Below are 20,304 nucleotides of genomic sequence, written 5' to 3' on the forward strand. Positions count from 1 at the left end.
AAGGAAAGCCATGAGGCCATAAATGTAGGGTTCAACTGCCCGTGGAGTAGAGCTATCTCTTTCTCCATGATGGTACCTGTAGGTTGAGCAATAAAGACTTCAGTGAGGGTGGTCCTTGAGTGCCTGATGCACTAAACAATGAAGAGTTTTGAATGTCTATATCCCCTACCCTACCCTATTCTCTGTCTAAATTATGGGTTTTAGCATTGTAATATTTTTATGAACTGAAATTTCCTTGGTAGAGTTTCTGGTTTACAAATAAAGCTAATTCCTCACATCTGGCTCGTTCGTGGTGTTTGAAGAAACTTTGAGAACTTTCCTTCCTTCTCAAGGCAATACTGCCCTTTACTTTACTACCATTGCTGACTTCCCATACTTTCACTTCTTGGCTAATATATTCTATGTCTTTCTATATTCACTATTACTTTAGTACTATGTGTCCCTATGTTGCTATTAATATTTAAGATAAATTATTAACCTGATGCAATAGAAAATCAAAAGGACTACATTTTCAACACTAGTAATAAATACTCCCAAATTATAATCCATTAATGCTCCCATTTGAAACTGATTTACTATTGATATATTAGTGAGGTCTCTACATTCATTTTCCTTACTAGTTGGCTCAATTTTGAAATGAAATATAGAAAACAATGGAGTGGTCAACTCTGGAAATTACCTTCCTTTTGATATGCCTCATTAGTACGTATGCAAATATTAATTGTTTTTTTTTCCCCCTGTGAGGCTGTTCTTGGTATATATTATAGCTCATTGTGGGGTGATTTCTGTTGACTGAAGAATGTACACTGTGAACTATAATTCTCAAACAAGTGAGTGGAGATGAAGAAAGTAATGCCAGGAAGGCACAGGTTTTTGTGTTTCTAGCAGGAAAACTTTGCTGTGTTTGTCATCTACAGTCTAATCTTCAGATTTATTGAAACTCTTACTTTTCTTATGCTCCATTAAAAATTTGGATTATTTGGAGTTTTTGCCCTTGAGTTGTATGTCTCATGTATTTTTGGCTATTAAGCCCTTATGAAATATATGATTTGGAAATATCTCCCGTCAATCTGTAAATTGCCATTTGATTTTGTTGATGTTCCTTTGTTTGGAGCTTGTTGTGGTCCCACTTGTTTGTTTTTGTAGTTGTTGCCTTTGCTTTAATGTGAAACCCCAAAACTCATTGCAAAGACTGATGGCAAGAAGATTACCTCAATGTTTTCTTCTAGGGATTTAATCACCTAAAGTCTTATGTTCAACTTCTTAATCCCTTTTTTGTTGATTTCTGTGTATGGTAAAAAATAGGGGTACAGTTTCATTTTTTCATAGCACTATCCAGTTTTCTCAGTGCCATTTTTGAAAAGCTTGTCCTTTCCCCACTGGATATTCTTGGCTCCTTTTTCATAAGCTAACTGACAATATATGGGTGTGTGTTTCTTTCTGGCTTTGTTGTTCTGCTCTGTTGATCTATGTGTCTGTTTTTGTGCCAGTCAAAAAATATGAAACATGTTTCCTTTTGTGTCTTTTAAGCATTTCTCTCATGAATGTCTTGAATATTTTCATACATTGATCTTTCAACACATTCCTTAAATTTATAAGAATTCTATTTTTTTGATGCAATTATAATTCGAATTATTTGTATTTCTGTCATTTCTTTTGGTGTATGCATAGGTAACTGAGTTTTATATATTCAAATACAGTATACACAATGCATGATATTTTTTACAGAGTAGACAATTTTCCCCCCAAATAAGACAATACAGAATGCCCAAGAAGTATATGACAAGATGCTCAATATCACTATCAGGGAAGTGCAAATCAAAAGTACAACACATACCACCTCACTCCTGTTTAAATGGCTTTTACCAAAAAGTAAGAAATCAGTGTGATTGAAGATGTGTAGAAAATGGAGGTCTTAATGGATTGTTGGTTGGAATGTATATTGGTGCAACTTCCATGGAATACCTTCTGGAAGTTTCTCATGAAATTTCACACTTCTGGATATATATTCATTTCTGAATATATATTCAAAGGAAATGAAATAATTATCTCAAAGAGAAATGTGTACTCCCATATTCACTGCATCAATATTGACAGTAGCCTTCTGCTGCTTCTGTAAAGTCACTTCAGTCATTCAAATCTTTGTGACCGCGTAGACGGCAGCCCACCAGGCTCCCCCTACCCTGGGATTCTTGAGGCAAGAACATCAGAGTGGGTTGCCATTTCCTTCTCCAATGCATGAAAGTGAAAAGTGAAAGTGAAGTCGTGTCAGACTCTTAGCAACCTCATGGACTGCAGCCTACCAGACTCCTCCATCCATGGGATTTTCCAGGCAAGAGTACTGGAGAGGGTTGCCATTTCCTTCTCCATCAAAGTAGCCTAGAAACAGCCTATATAGAAACAATCTAAGTATCTGTCAGCAGGTGAAGAGATTAAAACAATGCGATGTGATATATATATATATATGAATTTTATTTAGGCATTAAGAAAGAAACAAATTCTTCCATTTGTGGCAACATGGATGAAATTGGAGGGCCTTATGCTAAGTGAAACATGGTAGAGAAAGACAGACACTGTATGATCTCAATAGTAAGGAATCGGAAAAAAAAAATGAGGAACTCACAAATGGCGTACGAAAGTAATTGCCAGGGCTTGGAGAGTGGAGGAAATAGGAACAGGTTTGTAAAAGGTTATACATTTTAACATATGAAAATTATAAGGTCTGAGGATCTAATGTGTAGCATGATGACTATAACTGATAAAATTGTGTTGTATAATTGGTGCTGTCTGAGAGAGTGGAACTTACCTGTGTTCTCTTCAAAAAATAAAAGGTAAACATGTCAGATGATAGCTATGTTACTTAAGTTAATAGAAAGGGAAACTCTTTTCCAATACATATGTAAATGAGGGTCAGCACTATGGCAGAGGGGTAGGTGGAAATGGCAAGTGTACTGGAGTGGGTTGCCATTTCCTCCTCCAGAGAAATTTTCCGACCCAAGGATTGAACCATTGACTGTGTCTCCTGCATCACAGGCAGATTCTTTAGCTGCTGAGCCATCAGGGAAGCCCTAACAAAACAACGTATGACCTAGAAATTCTACTATTGGGCATATACCCTGAGAAAACCATAATTCAAAAAGACACATGTACCCCAAAATTCATTGCAACAGTGTTTACAGTAGCCAGGACATGGAAGCAATATAGACATGCACTCAGAGAGGAATGGAGAAAGAAGTTGTGGTACATCTGTATGTGGGAATTTTAATTAACCTTAAAAAGAAGCGAATTTGGGTCACTTGAGCTGCGGTGGATGAAAGGACAGCCTGTTATGTAGAGTGAAATAAGTCACAAAGGGAAAACCAAATATTGTATGTTAAAGTATATATGGAATCCAGAAAAATGGCACTGGTTAACCTATTTTCAGGGCAGGAACAGAGGCACAGACAGAGAACATGTTTGTGGACACAAAGGGGAGGAGAGGGCAAGTTGAGTTGCGAGAGTCGCACTGAAACACAGTACATTACCATCTGTAAAATGTTAACAGACAGCTGGCGGGCAGTGTCTGTATGAGACAGGAAGCTCACCCCATGCTGTGTGACCGCCTGGAGAAGCGGGACGGGGTGCGAGTGGGGGGACTCAAGAGGGAGGGGGTATATGTACACTTATGGCTGACTCACATCGTTGTACAACACATTTTAAAGAAATTAAAAGTAAGTTTGCAAAATAATATATACACATACCAAAATCTCATGTTATATACTTTAAATATCTTACAGTTTTATTTCCCTATTCTTTCTCAAGCAATACTCTGCTTACTACTCACTATTCATGACATTTGATTTATACATGTTGGGGTCTACATAGGGGAAAAAAACAACTTTGCAGTATCTACTGAGAACAGCAAAATGGAGACTTTTTTGATGCTTAAATATCACTTAAGCAAAAGGATTAATAATTAAGTAGTTATTAGTGGATCATTAGCCTTTCAGCCTAGCAACCAAAAAAATAAAAATGCTAAAAAAATAGCCCTTCAGCAACTCAACGAAAAAAATAAAACTGTTAAAAAAAAAAAGAATTGTTGGTATCTTTGCAACATAGTGGCTTTAAGTATGAACCTTGGAGTCCTGTAATCTTGTAAAAACTCCCACGCCACTACTCACTAGATCTGAATCTTTAGGCAAGCCTTATTTTACTTCTCTGCAAAATGCCACTCAAACTAGTATCCACCTCATGGAGTTGCATTAGAATTAATGAAGATAATGCAAAAAACAAACAAACAAAAAAAAAAATTTCAGAGAAAGACCAGAAGAAGATAAATGCTTGACCAGTGTTTGTCACTTCACATGTTCTTATTCTGAAGTTACAACGAGGGAGCCTTGTCAAGCAAAACCAGCCACCGGGCTGTGTAGTGAAGGGCTCAGCCTCATCCAAAGGGAAGTCTGGACTTTGCCCTTGTTTCCCGGGAGCTCCTCTCTAAACCCTTAGGCTATTTCTTCTGAGAAAGTGTGTCTAAAGGTGTCAAAGTTTGACACTGAGAAAAATGCTTTTGCTTTTGTGTGACTCTTGGGCCAGCCTGATAGGGATGTCAACACTGTGATTTAGAGTAAAAACTTTGGGCCACGAGAATGATGTGATTCAGGATGGGGGTTTTGGTCATGCAGTATCAGCTGCACCTCTAGAGAGGTTTGAGCCTGAGATCAGCTGTATGGACCGTCAATCATGCCTTGGCAATGGAGCCCCAGTAAAAACTCTGGACACAATCCCTGGAGTGAGCTCCCGTGTCTGCAAGTGCTCACTGCTGGCACATCGGTGCTGGGAACACAAAGTTTCCCCTAACACTCTGGGAAGACGAAACCAAGTTCCATGTTTCACATTTCCTTTAACCTATATGCCTTTTCCTGGGCAGTTTTTTATCTGTATCTTTTAAAAAGCTGCAATCCCCTGGATATATACCAAGAGAAAATCACACTGTGTAAAGATACATGCACCTCAGTGTTCCTTGCTTCATCAGGGCTTCCCTGGTGGCTCAGATGGTAAAGAATCTGCCTGCAGTGCGCGAGACCTGAGTTCGATCTCTGGGTGGGGAAGATCCCCTGGAGGAGGGCATGGCAACCCACTCCAATCTTCTTGCCTATTATTGTACACGGGGACAACCCCCATGGACAGAGGTGCCGGGCAGGCTACAATCCATGGGGTCGCAAAGAGTTGGGCACGACTAAATGACTAAACATATCAGTGTTCATTGCAGCACTGTTTACAAGAGCCAGAACATGGAAGCAATGTAAATGTCCATCAACAAAGAAATGGGCAGAGAAGATGTAGTGCAGATATAGAATGTAATGTTACTCAGCCATAAGAAGGAACAAAATAATGCTATCAGAAGCAATATGGATGGACCTGGATATTGTCATACCAAGTGAAGTAAGTCAGACAGAGAAAGACAAATGCATATGATATCACTTATATGTGGAATATTAAAAAGTTGTACAAATGAACTTATTTACAAACAGGAAGAGAGTCACAATGTAGAAAATAATCTTATGGTTCCAGGGGCAAGAAGGGAGGGATGAATTGTGACATTGGGATTGACGTGTACACACTAATATATATAAGATAGATAATTAATAAGGACCTACTGTATAGAACAGGAAACTCTACTCAACTCTCTGTGATGACCTACTTGAGTTCAGTTCAGTTCAGTCACTCAGTCATGTCCACTGTTTGTGACCCCATGAACTGCAGCACGCCAGGCCTCCCTGTCCATCACCAACTCCTGGAGTCTACCCAAACTCATGTCCCTTGAGTCGGTGATGCCACCTAACCCTTTCACCCTGTCATCCCCTTCTTCTCCTGCCTTCAATCTTTCCCAACATCAGGGTCTTTTCAAATGAGTCAGCTCTTTGCATCAGGTGGCCCACACATTGGAGTTTCAGCTTCAAAATCAGTCCTTCCAATGAACAGCCAGGACTGATCTCCTTTAGGATGGACTGTTTGGATCTCCTTGTAGTCCAAGGGACTCTCAAGAGTCTGTCCCAACACCACAGTCAAAAGCATTAATTCTTCGGCACTCAGCTTTCTTTATAGTCCAACTGTCACTTCCACATATGACTACTGGAAAAAACATAGCCTTGCCTAGATGGATCTTTGTTCACAAAGTAATGTCTCTGCTTCTTAATATGCTGTCTAGGTTAGTCATAACTTTCCTTCCAAGGAGTAAGCATCTTTAATTTCATGGCTGCAATCAACATCTGCAGTGATTTTGGAGCCCAAACAATATAATCAGCCACTGTCCAGTTTTTCCATCTACTTGCCATGAACTGATGGGATGGGATGCCATGACCTTTCTTTTCTGAATGTTGAGCTTTAAGCCAAATTTTTTGCCCTCCTCTTTCACTCTCATCAAGAGGCTCTTTACTTCTTCACTTTCTGCTGTAAGGGTGGTATCATCTGTATATCTGATATTTCCCCAGCAATCTTGATTCCAGTTTGTGTTTTATTCAGCCCAGCATTTCTCATGATGTACGCTGTATATAAGTTAAATAAGCAGGGTGAAATTATACAAGCTTGACATACTCCTTTTCCTTTCTGGTACCTGTCTGTTGCTCCATGAGAAAAGAATCTAAATAAGAGTGGATACATACACACACACGCACACACACACACGCACACACACACACACACACACACACATATATATATATATATATATGTATATACAAGTTATTCACTGTTCAACAAAAACTGACATTATAGCATTGTAAACCAATTTTACTTCAGTAAAAATAAGTAATGAATTAAAAATATATAAAAGATCTGGAATAAACCATAACCACACCTATAACAGCTTTCAGGGAGCTCTTGGAGTCCTAGCTGATTATGGAATGCAAGAACGGTCTTGGGATATCCCCAAACTTGTAATTGCTATCTGAAGTGAATAAAGTCTTAAGGACTTTCCACTCTGAAATTTGCATCTGTCAAAGGCGCTTTGCTTCATATGCATAGTTGTCATATTATCATCTTGGTCAAATGGTACTTTGTCTAAGAACTCAATAATTAACTTATATTTCAAATAGGAACATGTACAGGAGGGGGGGATTCCTCGATGTCTGATAACCAAGGAAGACACTGGAGATACTCATATATTGAAGTCCATCAAGGAGTTTGCCATCTCAGACCCTCCACCTGGGGCTGCTGATGTTTATTAAACTTCCTTAGTCCTTGGCTCCCTATCAGCACCACAGAGCATTCAGCACGCATGAGGCATTGGGTTACCTCAGACAAGTCAGTCTCCTCGTTGGGTGCCATGGTCTAAATGCTGTGTTCTTCCAAAATTCATATGTTGAAAACCTAATCCCCAAAGTGATGATTTTAGGAGGTGGGACCATTGGAAAATGATTAGGCCATGAGGGCAGAGCCCACATGAAAGGGATTAGGGCTCTTGTGAAAGAGGCTTGAAATACTTGCTCATCCCTTCTATTTAGGAATATGTCCTGGAAGAGGCCCTCACTCACTTTACCATGCTGGCACCCTGATCTTGGACTTCTAGCCTCCAGAACAGTGACAAATAACGTGGTTTATAAACCACCCAGACTCTGGCATTTTTTAACAGCAGCCTGCATGCACTACAACACTGGACATGTTTAAGTGGGAAAAAAAAAAATTGTCAATCTTGTTTTACCTTCCAAGTTCATGAGTGTGGAACAGGTAGCATAGATATTCAATTCCAAATAAAGTGGCACATGGTAACATATTCCATAGAATTGTACGTTTCTTTCAATTTGTAGTTCTTTGACATGTTCATCTGGGAACATATTTTCCTAGAAGTAATTAATATTTAAACCTATAGATTGTGGATTTTATTCAATCAGTTGAGGGTCTTAAGAGCAGAGAAAGAAGTTTCTCAAACTAAAAGCAATTCAGTCTGAAGACAGCACCATTACTGGTACCCAAATCTCCAGCCTCTCAGCCTAATGGTGAAGCAATTGGACCCTAAGGCCTGTCACCGGGCTCTCATCAGAATCCTAGCATAACTGCTCTTTGACTTGGAAAGCCTATCTTCACTTCTCTAGGGCTTGGTTTTCTCAACTGGAAAAGGAAAATTAGAGTAGAAAATCCTTTACCTTTCCAAAGATTATGCAAATCTCTGTATAAAACATGATTCCGAACTGAGGTTTGTTGTTTTTTCCGATAAGAAAATTGTGGATTGGTTGATCTGCTCTATCTCACCGTGTATTTCTCTAGCTTAGCTTTAAGAACAATCATTGATAGAAATAATTACTTAACTGTTAAGGAATATTACTTTTATCTTTGATCTTCCATTGACAACCAGGAGTTGTAGTTAAGCACACTAGTGAGAAAAATGGTTTCTAAATGTCTGTATGTCAACCTGAGAAGTTTGCTGTGTGTAGTTGCTCCGTTGTGCCCAACTCTTTATGAAACCATGGACTGATGATCCCTTGGACTGTAACCCTCCAGGCTCCTCTGTCCATGGGGATCTCTAAGCAAGAATACTAGAGTGGTTGACATGCCCTCTTCCAGGGATCTTCCTGACCATGAATGGAGCCCAGGTCTCCTGTACTGCAGGTGGACTCTTTACTGTCTGAGCTGCTATCTCCTAATAAAATGGGTCTTGAAGTACACAGAAGATGAGTGATTTGTCTACTTTTGTTTCCTGCAACACTGTTTTTTTTTTTTTTTCAAACTAACATATAAGTCCCATTTCTATTTACCTGAAAGCTATCTGGAATGCAAGTTCTCTCTAAAAGAAGGACATTAACACAAAGGGAACTTTTATCTGGAATAGCAGTTAAGATTTTTTTCCAGTTGTCAGTTTATCCAAAATACCAGAGGATGGCTATTTGTTTTTAATAATCAGAATAACAGTTAAGATTTTGTCCAATTGTCAGTTTATCCAAAATACCAGAGGGGGCTATTAGTTTTTAATTATAATATTTACCTCACAAAGAACAAATGGCTGTCCAGTTTCTGCCATGTTCGATACTCAATAAAAAGTAACTTCAGGGCAGTTGGTGTACCCATGTAGCCCCAGGGGAACTGAATTAAAGGAGTGGGGATTGGTGTTGTTCAGATAATAAACTATAATATAAGTCAGAGTGTGGTCAGAGAGATAAAAATGGTGAGAATGAAATTAGGAAGCCATAAGGAGAAAGATGGTACTTTCATCTAGGAAAAGTAGGTAACAATTCATTAAGGAGGTGAATTTCTTTTGTACCTTCGAAGAAGGATTAGGTGTTTGTGTACAATATAAGAATATTTTATTTGTAGGCTTTCCATAAAGTATTTATATCTGTCGTGATCAGAGAGTACAGCTAAGAAACTGAACTCCTCTAGTGACATTAAGAATCCTATAGTAAAAAGTAGACTCAAGTGGAAGGTTCAGAGGACTGTCGTTAGTTCTGTCCTATTCAGCCTTTTAGTCAGTGACTCAATTATCACATTATCTTAGGACAGGAAGCTGTGAGGGCTAGTGTATGTTGAATAAAATACCAAACATCCAGTGCTCTGCATCTACTAGGGTAACAAATAAAAGCAAATGCATCTACATTCTGTGAAAAAAAGTCACTCAGTCCTGTCCTACTTGTGACCCCATAGACTATACAGTTCATGGAATTCTCCAGGCCAGACTACTGGAGTGTGTAGCCTTTCCCTTCTCCAGAAATCTTCCCAATCCAGGGATCAAACCCAGACCTCCCAAATTGCAAACAGATATTTTACTAGCTGAGCCACAAGGGAAGCCCCAACAATTCTAGCTCAGTATTTATATCCAAATAATCAGGGTATGAGGGTTTGGGTGGGAAGAAAAGACCTCAATGGTATTAGTTCACTGTATGCTGTGAGTGTAGCATCAAAAATTCATTAGGATTTAACTCTGCATGAATAAAATTGTTTCATTAAAAAAACACCTAACAAAGGCTTGTTGGATGCAAAGAATGGACAGTAGTGAAGAGCGCACATGTGGACTTTCTAAATTAGGACTTGAATTTTAATAGAAAAACAGAAATGAGGTAAATTTCAAAGTTAAATGTTGCACCATAATTGGGACATGTGTCAAGAGGGAAAAGCACGGAATCCCTTACGTCCACATAACAAGGAGACCTGAGCTGTCTCAGAATTACTAAAGGCTGCTTTGTGGAAGTGGTTTTCACTAAGATCTGAAAGATGTCATGGAAATAATGAGGTGAAAGAGCGAGGGTCTTCCACGGAGAGGAAATGGCATTGATAAAGAGCTTTAGCCATGAGAATATAGAGTGAGAAGAACAGACATGCCAGGATTGAACCTTCAAGGAATTTAACTTACTTGGTAAATCTTATGCTAACTGGACAATGAATACAAGGTGGGTAATGATCACTTCTGTGAAAGAGATAACAATCAAGTTTTGCAGAACATAGGAGATATTTCCATTTGCTGGGTAATTCGGTAAAGATTCCCCTAACCCTAAGAAACCTGGTTTGTATTGCTAGGTTTGCATTGAGTTTTATAAGTTTAGGTAAGTGACTTAATTATTCTTGGATTTACTTATATATCCTTAATATGAGAGGACTGTCTAGATAACTTCCAAGGTTTCTCCCTTTTCTAAATAGCCAGTGAATCCCACTTTTTATTATCTGGAATAAAAAAAAATGCTTTTACATACCAAGAGTAATGGTTGAAATACCTAAAATATTATATAAAAATCATTGAAATTCTTCTTTTTTCATTTTTTAAAATATAATTTCCAAATAAAATGGCAAGATATTTAAAGTATAAACAGAAATTTAAATAAGTATACATGATTAATGGGTTCCCTCATTGATTTAATTAACATATCTATTAATATCACCTCACATATTTACCTTTAAAGATCTTTTTGGTGAGAACTTTTAAGTTTTCCTCTCTTACATGTGTGTTAAGTGACTTCAGTCATGTCCAACTCTTTGTGACCCCATGGACTATAGCCTGCCAGGGTCCTCTGTCCTTGGGGATCCTCCAGGAAAGAATACTAGAGTGGGTTGCCATGCCCTCCTCCAGGGGATCTTTCTGACCCAGGGATTCACCCCACGTCTCTTAGGCATCCTGCACTCGCAGGAGGGTTCTTTACCACTAACATCACCTGGGAAACCCCACAAATCTCAATAACACATTACAAACCATAGTCACCATGTTACACATTAGATCCTCAGATCTTATTCATCATCTTACAGCTTAAAGTTTGTGCACTTTTACCAAATTCATTCTTAAATTATTTATTTCTCAGCACTTATTTTTACACGACCTGTGACATGTTCTTGTATTTATGATTTTGGAGTCAGGAAGAAAGATGTCCCCCTCCTGTTGTAAGCAGTTTAGAATCAGATCTTTGAGGGACCATCTTTATCTAGCAGCTCCATAGCCACCCCTATCATTGTCAGAAATCAAGATGATTCACACAGATAATGAAAATAAAGAAAACTGGCTTCCCTGGTGGTGCAGATGATAGACACTCTGCCTGCAATGCGGGAGCCCTGGGTTGCTCCCCTGGGTAGGGAAGATCCATTCAGTAGGGAATGGATACACACTCCACTATTCTTGTCTGAAGAATCCTTTGGACAGAGAAGTCTTGTAGGCTACAGTCCATGGGGATCACAAAATGTCAGACATGCCTGAGTCACTAACACACAATGGACTTTAAGGCTTTGGAAGCTGTAGCGGAGCTATGGATAGCTTAAAAGGAAAAGCAAAACTCTTTGAGACATGCAAGAACGGGGTGCATGAGCACTTTTAGGGCCACGGGGCAAAGAATAGAATGGATATTGTAGTCTCTAAAGAGTCTTGTATATAGCTGCAGCTAAAAGCGAGGGCCTCTGACCAGAGCTCTGAGATTCAGTGAAGAGATTTGGCCACTTCCCAGCAAGAAAGGTGTCAGAGGAAAGAATCAATCCACTAATTTCTTTCTCTACTGACTCAACAATTTCTATTCTCCACCACTGGCAAAACTCAAGTAAGTCAGAGGCCAGGAGAGCTAGAGGGATAAAGTCTGGTCTTCTCAGTCTCCAAAGGTTCATAATGAATTAGAAAATGATCAACAGGGTTCCTGAGGGGCAAATAAAGACTATCAAACATACCCACCATTTCTATGTAGTAGATACGTTTTCTTTATCTTATGAATCTAGTTGCAGTTATTTTTGCTAGACATTTAAAATGAGTGGGTAAGATTAACTTTAATGGGAGAAGTCAGTTTCTGATTTGACCTGGGCTCGAGTATTTCTCACTGTATTTCTGGAATGATAATATTCTTACTGGGACACTAACTGTGATGCTGGAAGGAATTGGGGGCAGGAGGAGAAGGGGACGACAGAGGATGAGATGGCAATACGGCATCACTGGCTCGATGGACATGAGTTTGAGTAAACTCTGGGAATTTGTGATGGACACGGAGGCCTGGCATGCTGTGATTCATGGGGTCGCAAAGAGTCAGACACGTCTGATTGAACTGAACTGAACTGTCTGTATACTTGATTCACTTAAACCCTTTGAAGAGATAGGTAATGTGACCAGACTTAGGAAGGCACCAGAAACTTTCAAGAGATGTTTTATCCATTGTTGAATTCATTTGGTTGATTTGTATGTGTGAGTGTGAAAACTTTTAATTCCAAATTTGTGAGAGACGTTAGTCTGAAATTTCTTTTTTCTACAGCCTTTGTGTGAGTTTGATATAGAGCATTACTGGCCCCATCTAATTACTTGGGAATGGCTTCCTACATTTTCATTTTCTTGAAGAGATTATGTCAAATTGATCTTAATTATTAAAATATTTGTTAGAATTCTTTGGTCAAATATATTGGATTGATGATTTCTTTTTCAAAAGTTTATGTCACAGTTTTAATCTGAGTAACGTGTATAGGAGTATTCATATGATGTATCTAATTTTGCTTCAAGTATTTTGAGATTATCTTGTTTGATGTATACTTATATGGGACTATTATGTGTTCCTGCTGGATTGACTCTTTTTCCCTTATGTAATGCCCTTGTATTCCTTTGTCCTTAGATATTTTCTTTGCTCTAAAGTGTACTTTATCTAATATTCACATATGTTTTTATCCTTTTAATTTTCCTTTTAATTTCTTCAGGCCCTAAATTAGTTTTGCTTCTTCTTGCCAACTATAAATGGTCCTTTTAGTGATCTCTTCTTATTTCCAGAATAAACAGAGGAGTGGGCACAAAGAGATCAAGTCATCATGTCTGAACCAGAAGCCCAAAGTGTGTTTTATAACCTGGGGAAGAGATTTCATGGAGGAAAGTTGAGGAGGGAAGTGGAAAGGAGTCTACTGTAGACTGGAGATGAAAGTCATGGAGTCCCTTTCTTTAGAAGCCATCAGAATCTGAGAAAGTATTTTTTTGAGATTATATGTATATTTAGTTCTGAGTGAGTACACTTTCTGTTTCAGCAAACTGTAAGTCTTCTGTATTTTTTCATTAATTTTCTTTACAAATGCATACATATATATATAATGATATCCATACAACATTTTACTTATTCTTTAGGCTATTTCAGTTCAGTTTGATTCAGTCGCTCAGTCGTGTCCGACTCTTTGGACCCCATGAACTGCAGCACGCCAGGCCTCCCTGTCCATCACTAACTCTCGGAGGGCACCAAACCCCATGTCCAATGAGTCAGTGATGCCATCCAACCATCTCATTGTCTGTTATCCCCTACTCCTCCTGCCCTCAATCTTTCCCAGCATCAGGGTCTTTTCAAATGACTCAGCTCTTTGCATCACGTGACCAAAGTATTGGAGTTTCAGCTTCAACATCAGTCCTTCCAATGTACACCCAGGACTGATCTCCTTTAGGATGGACTGGTTGGATCTCCTTGCAGTCCAAGGGACTCTCAAGAATCTGCTCCAACACCAGAGTTCAAAAGCATCAATTCTTTGGCGCTCAACTTTCTTTATAGTCCAACTCTCACATTACATAACCACAGGAAAAACCATAGCCTTGACTAGATGAACATTTTTGACAAAGCAATGTCTCTGCTTTTTAATATGCTGTCTAGGTTGGTCATAACTTTCCTTCCAAAGAGTAAGTGCCTTTTAATTATTGGCTGCAGTCACCATCTGCAGTGATTTTGGAGACCAGAAAAATAAAATCAGCCACTGTTTCCACTGTTTCCCCGTCTATTTGCCATGAGCTAATAAGACCTGATACCATGATTTTAGTTTTCTGAATGTTGAGCTTTAAGCCAACTTTTTCACTAGGTCATTTTTTTCAAGGCCATTGCTCTGCTTTTATTATGATTTGAGATTTAAACCCTGAAAAAAAGAAATCTAGTGTAGAATTTAGATTAATACCAGTAGATAATATGACAGATTAACAAACGAACTAAAGATGGTTACTTAATTGAGTTCAAAATTTTATATATGCATATAAAGAGAGTTACTCACATATAATTTTATTCTTGGCCCCTTGGGGTATTCTGAGAACTTTGATTGAAGCTATATATGAAAGAAATTCCTTTATTATTATACTTAAACAAATGGTATAATTATGTGTGTACATTCAGAATCCATTAGTTCGGTGGCCATAAAATTGTGTGTCTGCATCCCCTGGGGAAGAAAATGTTAGCATTTCCATTTCTATTTATTTTTATCTCACTGTCATTTAGGTTATATTTTGTGTATATTTTTTTAATATCATAATATATTAGAATGGAAATGCATATATAATATTTTTACATGATATAATTAGGTCACTGACGTGTGTTTTAAAATGGAAAATAATTTGGAGATTACTTCTTCAGGAAACAGAAAATTATCAAAATTTGCTACATAAAATGTTACTTAATTTGGGACAGTTTACCAAAAATGTTTTTATGAAACCAGTTCTACTGAAGTGAGGCAGAATATTCAGAACATCCATGTTTGCATGAGTTCACATAGAGCCTCAGAGACAGAAACATTTTGAAGTTGGGAAGAAGACCATAAGACCTGACTGGATAGGGGAAAACTGGAATCTTGAATGCAAGAAAGGGTGTTTGCTCCCCTCAGGGTGGTCTACGTTGTTTTTCTTTAAATCACCTCACTTTCTTCACATTCATTCCCTAAACCCCATCCTCTGCTTTACTATTTCTTTTCCCACAGTACAGGTCACCTGTTAACATACCATATAATGTACTTGGATTCATGTTTATGGCAGATTATCTGTCTTCCCCCATCTGGAATATCTGTTCCATGAGGGTAAATGTCTGCCTGCTTTGCTTATTGATGTAAACTAAGCACCTGTAAGAGTTTCAGAGTCAAGGAGGAATTAAGTCAATGATCAGCTGGTTAAATGACCAATAGCAGAGTACTGGCAGGCCTACAGGTTTCAAAATTTTGGAGTTTTGATTAGCTATTGTAAATAAGCTGTTCTGCAGTTTATGTTACAAGGTTAAGACATGTTTCTGTTTCTTTTATCAGCATAAACATAAACTACACATGAAGCTAAGGTTTTAGACCCAACATGATAACTAAAGTGCACATTTGAAAAAAATATTTATACTAGTTGATTTGATTTCTTTATCCAAAATAGAATTCTATTCCTTTTCAAAACTTTTCCTTACATAGGTGTGTGTACATATATGTTTATATATATATAAATACACTTCCATCTAGTCAAAGCTATGGTTTTTCCAGTAGTCAGGATGGATGTGAGAGCTGGAAAATAATGAAACTGAGCACAGAGGAATTGATGCTTTTGAACTGCGGTGTTGGAGAAGACTCTTGAGAGTCCCTTGGACTGCAAGGAGATCAAACCGATCAATACTAAAGGAAATCAACCCTGAATATTCATTGAAAGGACTGATACTGAAGATGAAGCTCCAATAATTTTTCCACCTGATGCAAAGCACTGACTCCTTGGAAAAGACCCTGATACTGTGAAGATGGATGGCGGGAGGAGAAGGAAATGGCAGAGGATGAGACGGTTGCTTGGTATCACCAACTCAATGCACATGAGTTTGAGCAAGCTCCAGGAGATGCTGGAGGACAGGGGAGCCTGATGTGCTATAGTCCATGAGGTCTCAAAGAGTTGGATATGACTGAGTGACTGAACTTAACTGAAGGTATGTGTATGTGTTATGTATATAACATAATGATTATGTGATCATTATACATAGGTCACATTGACAAATAATGCTATTTTAGTTTTGGGTATCATTATACATAGATAATATTGACATATAATGTTATTTTGGTTTCAAGTATACAGTGTAATTATTTGATACATATTGCAAAATGATCACCGCAGTAAGTCTGGTGAACATCTGTCACTAGAAATAGTTATAATTTTCTTCTTGTGATGAGAACTTCTAAGATCTCTTAGCAGTGTTCATTAGGCAATAAGTATATTCCAGTTTTGACTTAGTGCAGTTAAATGAGACAAGAGGCTTTGAATCTTAGAATCAAAGAATCATGTTGAAACAGTTGAGTTGAATCAAACTTCTCAGTGCCAACTCATACAGAGCTTTCTTGAATAATCCACCCCTGATTAAACCCACCTGGCTCCCATCACATGTGGTATGGTGTGCAGGCATAGATCAAAGTTTAAGGCTTCTGCTATCTTTTCCACTTGTCCATGCAATTCTTTCTTGACATCTTTCAGTGCTTCATCCATCTCCTGTCCTCACTATCCAAACAGGTTATAATTAATGACAGAAGATATCTAAGTAGCTACACTCACAGTTGCTGCCCACTGGGCATTTTGGAAAGAAGCTGGAAGGAGTCCTTCCAGTATTAGAGTTTTACTTTCAGGGGATTAGAAACCTTTTCAGTTTGAAGAGTCCATCAATACAAATATATTTCAGGAGTGAACACTGTTTAATTATTTATTTGATTAGTGATTAGCTGACCGTCTGCTGAGAGTAAGGCAATGAAGGGTTAGTAAACAAGGGAGGATTCAGGCAAAAGGAGTGAGGAACTCTTGGAGAAAGTGGACACATGATTAAGGAGACCATTACCTCTATTTTGGTTAGGTTTCAGGTTTTGTTTAGGCTGGCTCTGTAAAGGTATGGGTTGTTTCCATTTTATTTCCATTCATCCTCTATGCTTTACAATCTAAGTGTTGAAAGTGACTAGAGACTTACTGCTTGTTATCACTGGGTAGTCGTGCTTTGCTTCTGGTATTCCAGATGGTCTAGCAGAGGCTCAGTACAGTACTTATTTCTATCATTTGCTGCAGAACCTTAACATTTTTTATTGATTTCTGGTACTAAGTTGATGAAATACAGGAAAATAGAGCTCAGTTGATTTTGGATAAAACGTTAATTAATCTCCTCCCTTCTCTCTGATGTTTCATTGGTTGACTCAACTAGTCCCATATTGTTGGATGACTGTTCTGACTCTTATGTCTGCCTCATTCCTTGCATGTGGTCAAGGTCTATTTCATTTCCTGTATCTCCCACATTCCTTATGTCTTTTCACTTGGCAGAGCCCTCTTTGATTTTTTTTTCCATTTATTTTTATTAGTTGGAGGCTAATTACTTTACAATATTGTAGTGGTTTTTGTATACATTGACATGAATCAGCCATGGATTTACATGTATTCTCCATCCCGATCCCCCCTCCCACCTCCCTCTCTACCGGATCCCTCTGGGTCTTCCCAGTGCACCAGGCCCGAGCACAAGACTCTCTCTTTGATTTTTAGTGTCATAATATTACCAGCTCTTTCTGCTCTCTTTCTTATTCTCTATGAGTCCCAACAGCCACAACTCCTCAATGCACATTAAAGTTTCTCTTTTCTAATTCTGGACATACTGCTCTCCTGGACTAAATGTTCTTGGTTTCCTGTTGCTTTGTAGAATAAAGACAAACTCTTCAAACTGGCATATATGATTCTCCCAAATGCATAAAAATCCATACAAGTATTTCTCCTTTATAACCCTACAATATACAGTATATCTGGGAGCATAATCAGGAGAGACACAACATAAATGGTAAAAAGTGAACATTTCTTGTATTTTCGTCAGACTTGATTATTCACTGATACCTTATAATGCTATACATATTAATATCTCAGTTGTCTTGATCTCGGATGTTGGAGATCCTTACTTCATAAGGTGATCCTAAATGAATTGACAGATATACTGTTTTCTTATTTTGGCACATCAATATCCCCTCAACCTTTCAAAATTTGATCATAAACCCAACCCATTTGCATCACTCCTATGACACACTCAGATGGCTCCTAGCTTTACTTCAATCTACTGTAGCAACATGTTGGCATCATATCTTATTCTTCTTCACTCTACCATGCAACATAGTAATTTGTGTGTTTATATCACCCTCTCCTTCTCCACAAGTGGAGGGCCTGCTTCTGGAAAATAGAGACTTTTTCAAACCTCAGTTGAAGTCCTCACTGTATCCATGACATGTGACTTACTAATCTATAAGGTCAGTGAACTTCAAAGATTCTTCATTTGTTTGTTTCTCTTCAGTAACCACTGCTACTATTCCATATATCACAGCCATTTCTCCAAACGTAATCTTACATGGAAATCTGTAAAAGAGAGGAAAATCAACGCTTTCTGGATGGCAAGGGAGTGATTGCTAAATCTTGTCCAAATATCCCCTCCTTGACTATGCCTGACTGAATCTATAGAATATCTATGGCTCTGTTCAATATTGTCTGAAATCTACAATACTCACTTTATATGTCACTGTCAAATAAGGAGCGCATTCTCAATGTCAGCACCTCTATTCTGGATGTAAAGTCCTAAATTCATGCTTGAAATAATTTTTATAAGAGACAAATACATGAAGATGTGTGTGGTCTACTGGTGAGTGTATGTTTCCTCCAATTACATTGTCCCCCTTATTGCCAAATGTTCCCTCAAATAAGTACCATCCTCTCTGCTGGAAATATCTAGACATTGAAGGAAAGAAACTTAAGCCAGTAATAGAAAAGAATTAGATGTTTTGGGCAGTAAATAACTAAGAAAGTGCTTACACGGTTTTTTTTATGATCTTTTAACTTTTGGAAGAAGAAAGTGAAAGCACAAGAAAGCTGACACTTTACATGCATGAAGGAGGAAAAGAGGGTTTGATAGATTGATTTGGGGTAGAGTATTTTGTCACGTTCTGAATGGTTTAGGTCATCCCAGGTAGACAGAGGGACAGAACTCAGGCAAGAACAACCCTGGCTATGAGGGAAGAGATTGATTTTGCTGGACAGTGTTCCTGTATGTGGGTGAAAGGTGTCTTTGCCTAAAAGAAGATAATTTGGCTGGAGTCTGCCCTGAAGCATTGCCAGGCTTTGTTCACCTCTAGAACTATGGCCTTTAGTAACAACAAAAGAATACTCCTAATATAAGGACAATTTAAGAAAAAAGAGGAAAAAGAGAAAATGGAAATAAAAGGCAATATGACATATTTGCTCTTACTATATATATATATATATATGTGTGTGTGTGTGTGTGTGTGTGTGTGTGAATATATATATTAAATATATGAATATATATTAAATATATAAATAAATATATATATATATATATTTGAGTCCTTAAAAATAAAGAGTTCTAACATCTTTTCATCCTTCACTACCCAAGTCCTTGACTCACTTTCCTTTTGCTGCTTTTCCTTCCTTCTGTCTTTCTCTTCCTTCTCTCTTATTCATTCCCCTTCCCTTCTAGCTTTTGATTTCCCATTTTTTGTTTACTAGGAATTACGGCTAAAGCCCTAAAGATGCTGCAAAACCAGCCCAGCAACATCACTGACTTCTTAGGAGAGCCAGTCAAGAGATTGGCCCTCATCCCAGTTGTCTGGAGGCTATTGAACAAGCTGAGCAACCCTAATCCAGTCACACTGCTCTAGTCTCAGTAGAGACTCAGTCTATTGGGAGGATTTTATAATTCAGGGACCTACTAGGGCATGTTTGTAAGGCCAAATAATTACTGCCTAGGATTGTTACTCTAAAAGGAAAAGAGAATGGTATCTCATTTCTCAGATAAATGTGTTTTTGAATCCAGCTTTCTGATCGCCTTGGTGTCTATGTGACCAGTTGGACAGCTGTCCAGGGGCCCCAGGTGGTGACACATGCACATGTGTAATTCTGCCATTCAATGGTTCAGAGTGTTTATGATACATGGGTTTCCTGTGGGTCAGCTAGTAGGCAGCTGACTGTGGGCTACTGAATCTTCTCCGGATGATGCTTGCAGAGTGAGGGAGACAGAGAGGCTGTGCTGATGACTGCGGGTGGTGAGCTGTGGGGACCAGAACATTTCCCCTGATTAAAAAGGGAACTCTGGCATTGGGGATCCCCAACTTGTGAAAGTCCTGGATAATCACAAGGAC

This window comes from Cervus elaphus, chromosome 7 (genome assembly GCF_910594005.1).
Source record: "Cervus elaphus chromosome 7, mCerEla1.1, whole genome shotgun sequence".
NCBI classification, from domain to species: Eukaryota; Metazoa; Chordata; class Mammalia; order Artiodactyla; family Cervidae; genus Cervus; species Cervus elaphus.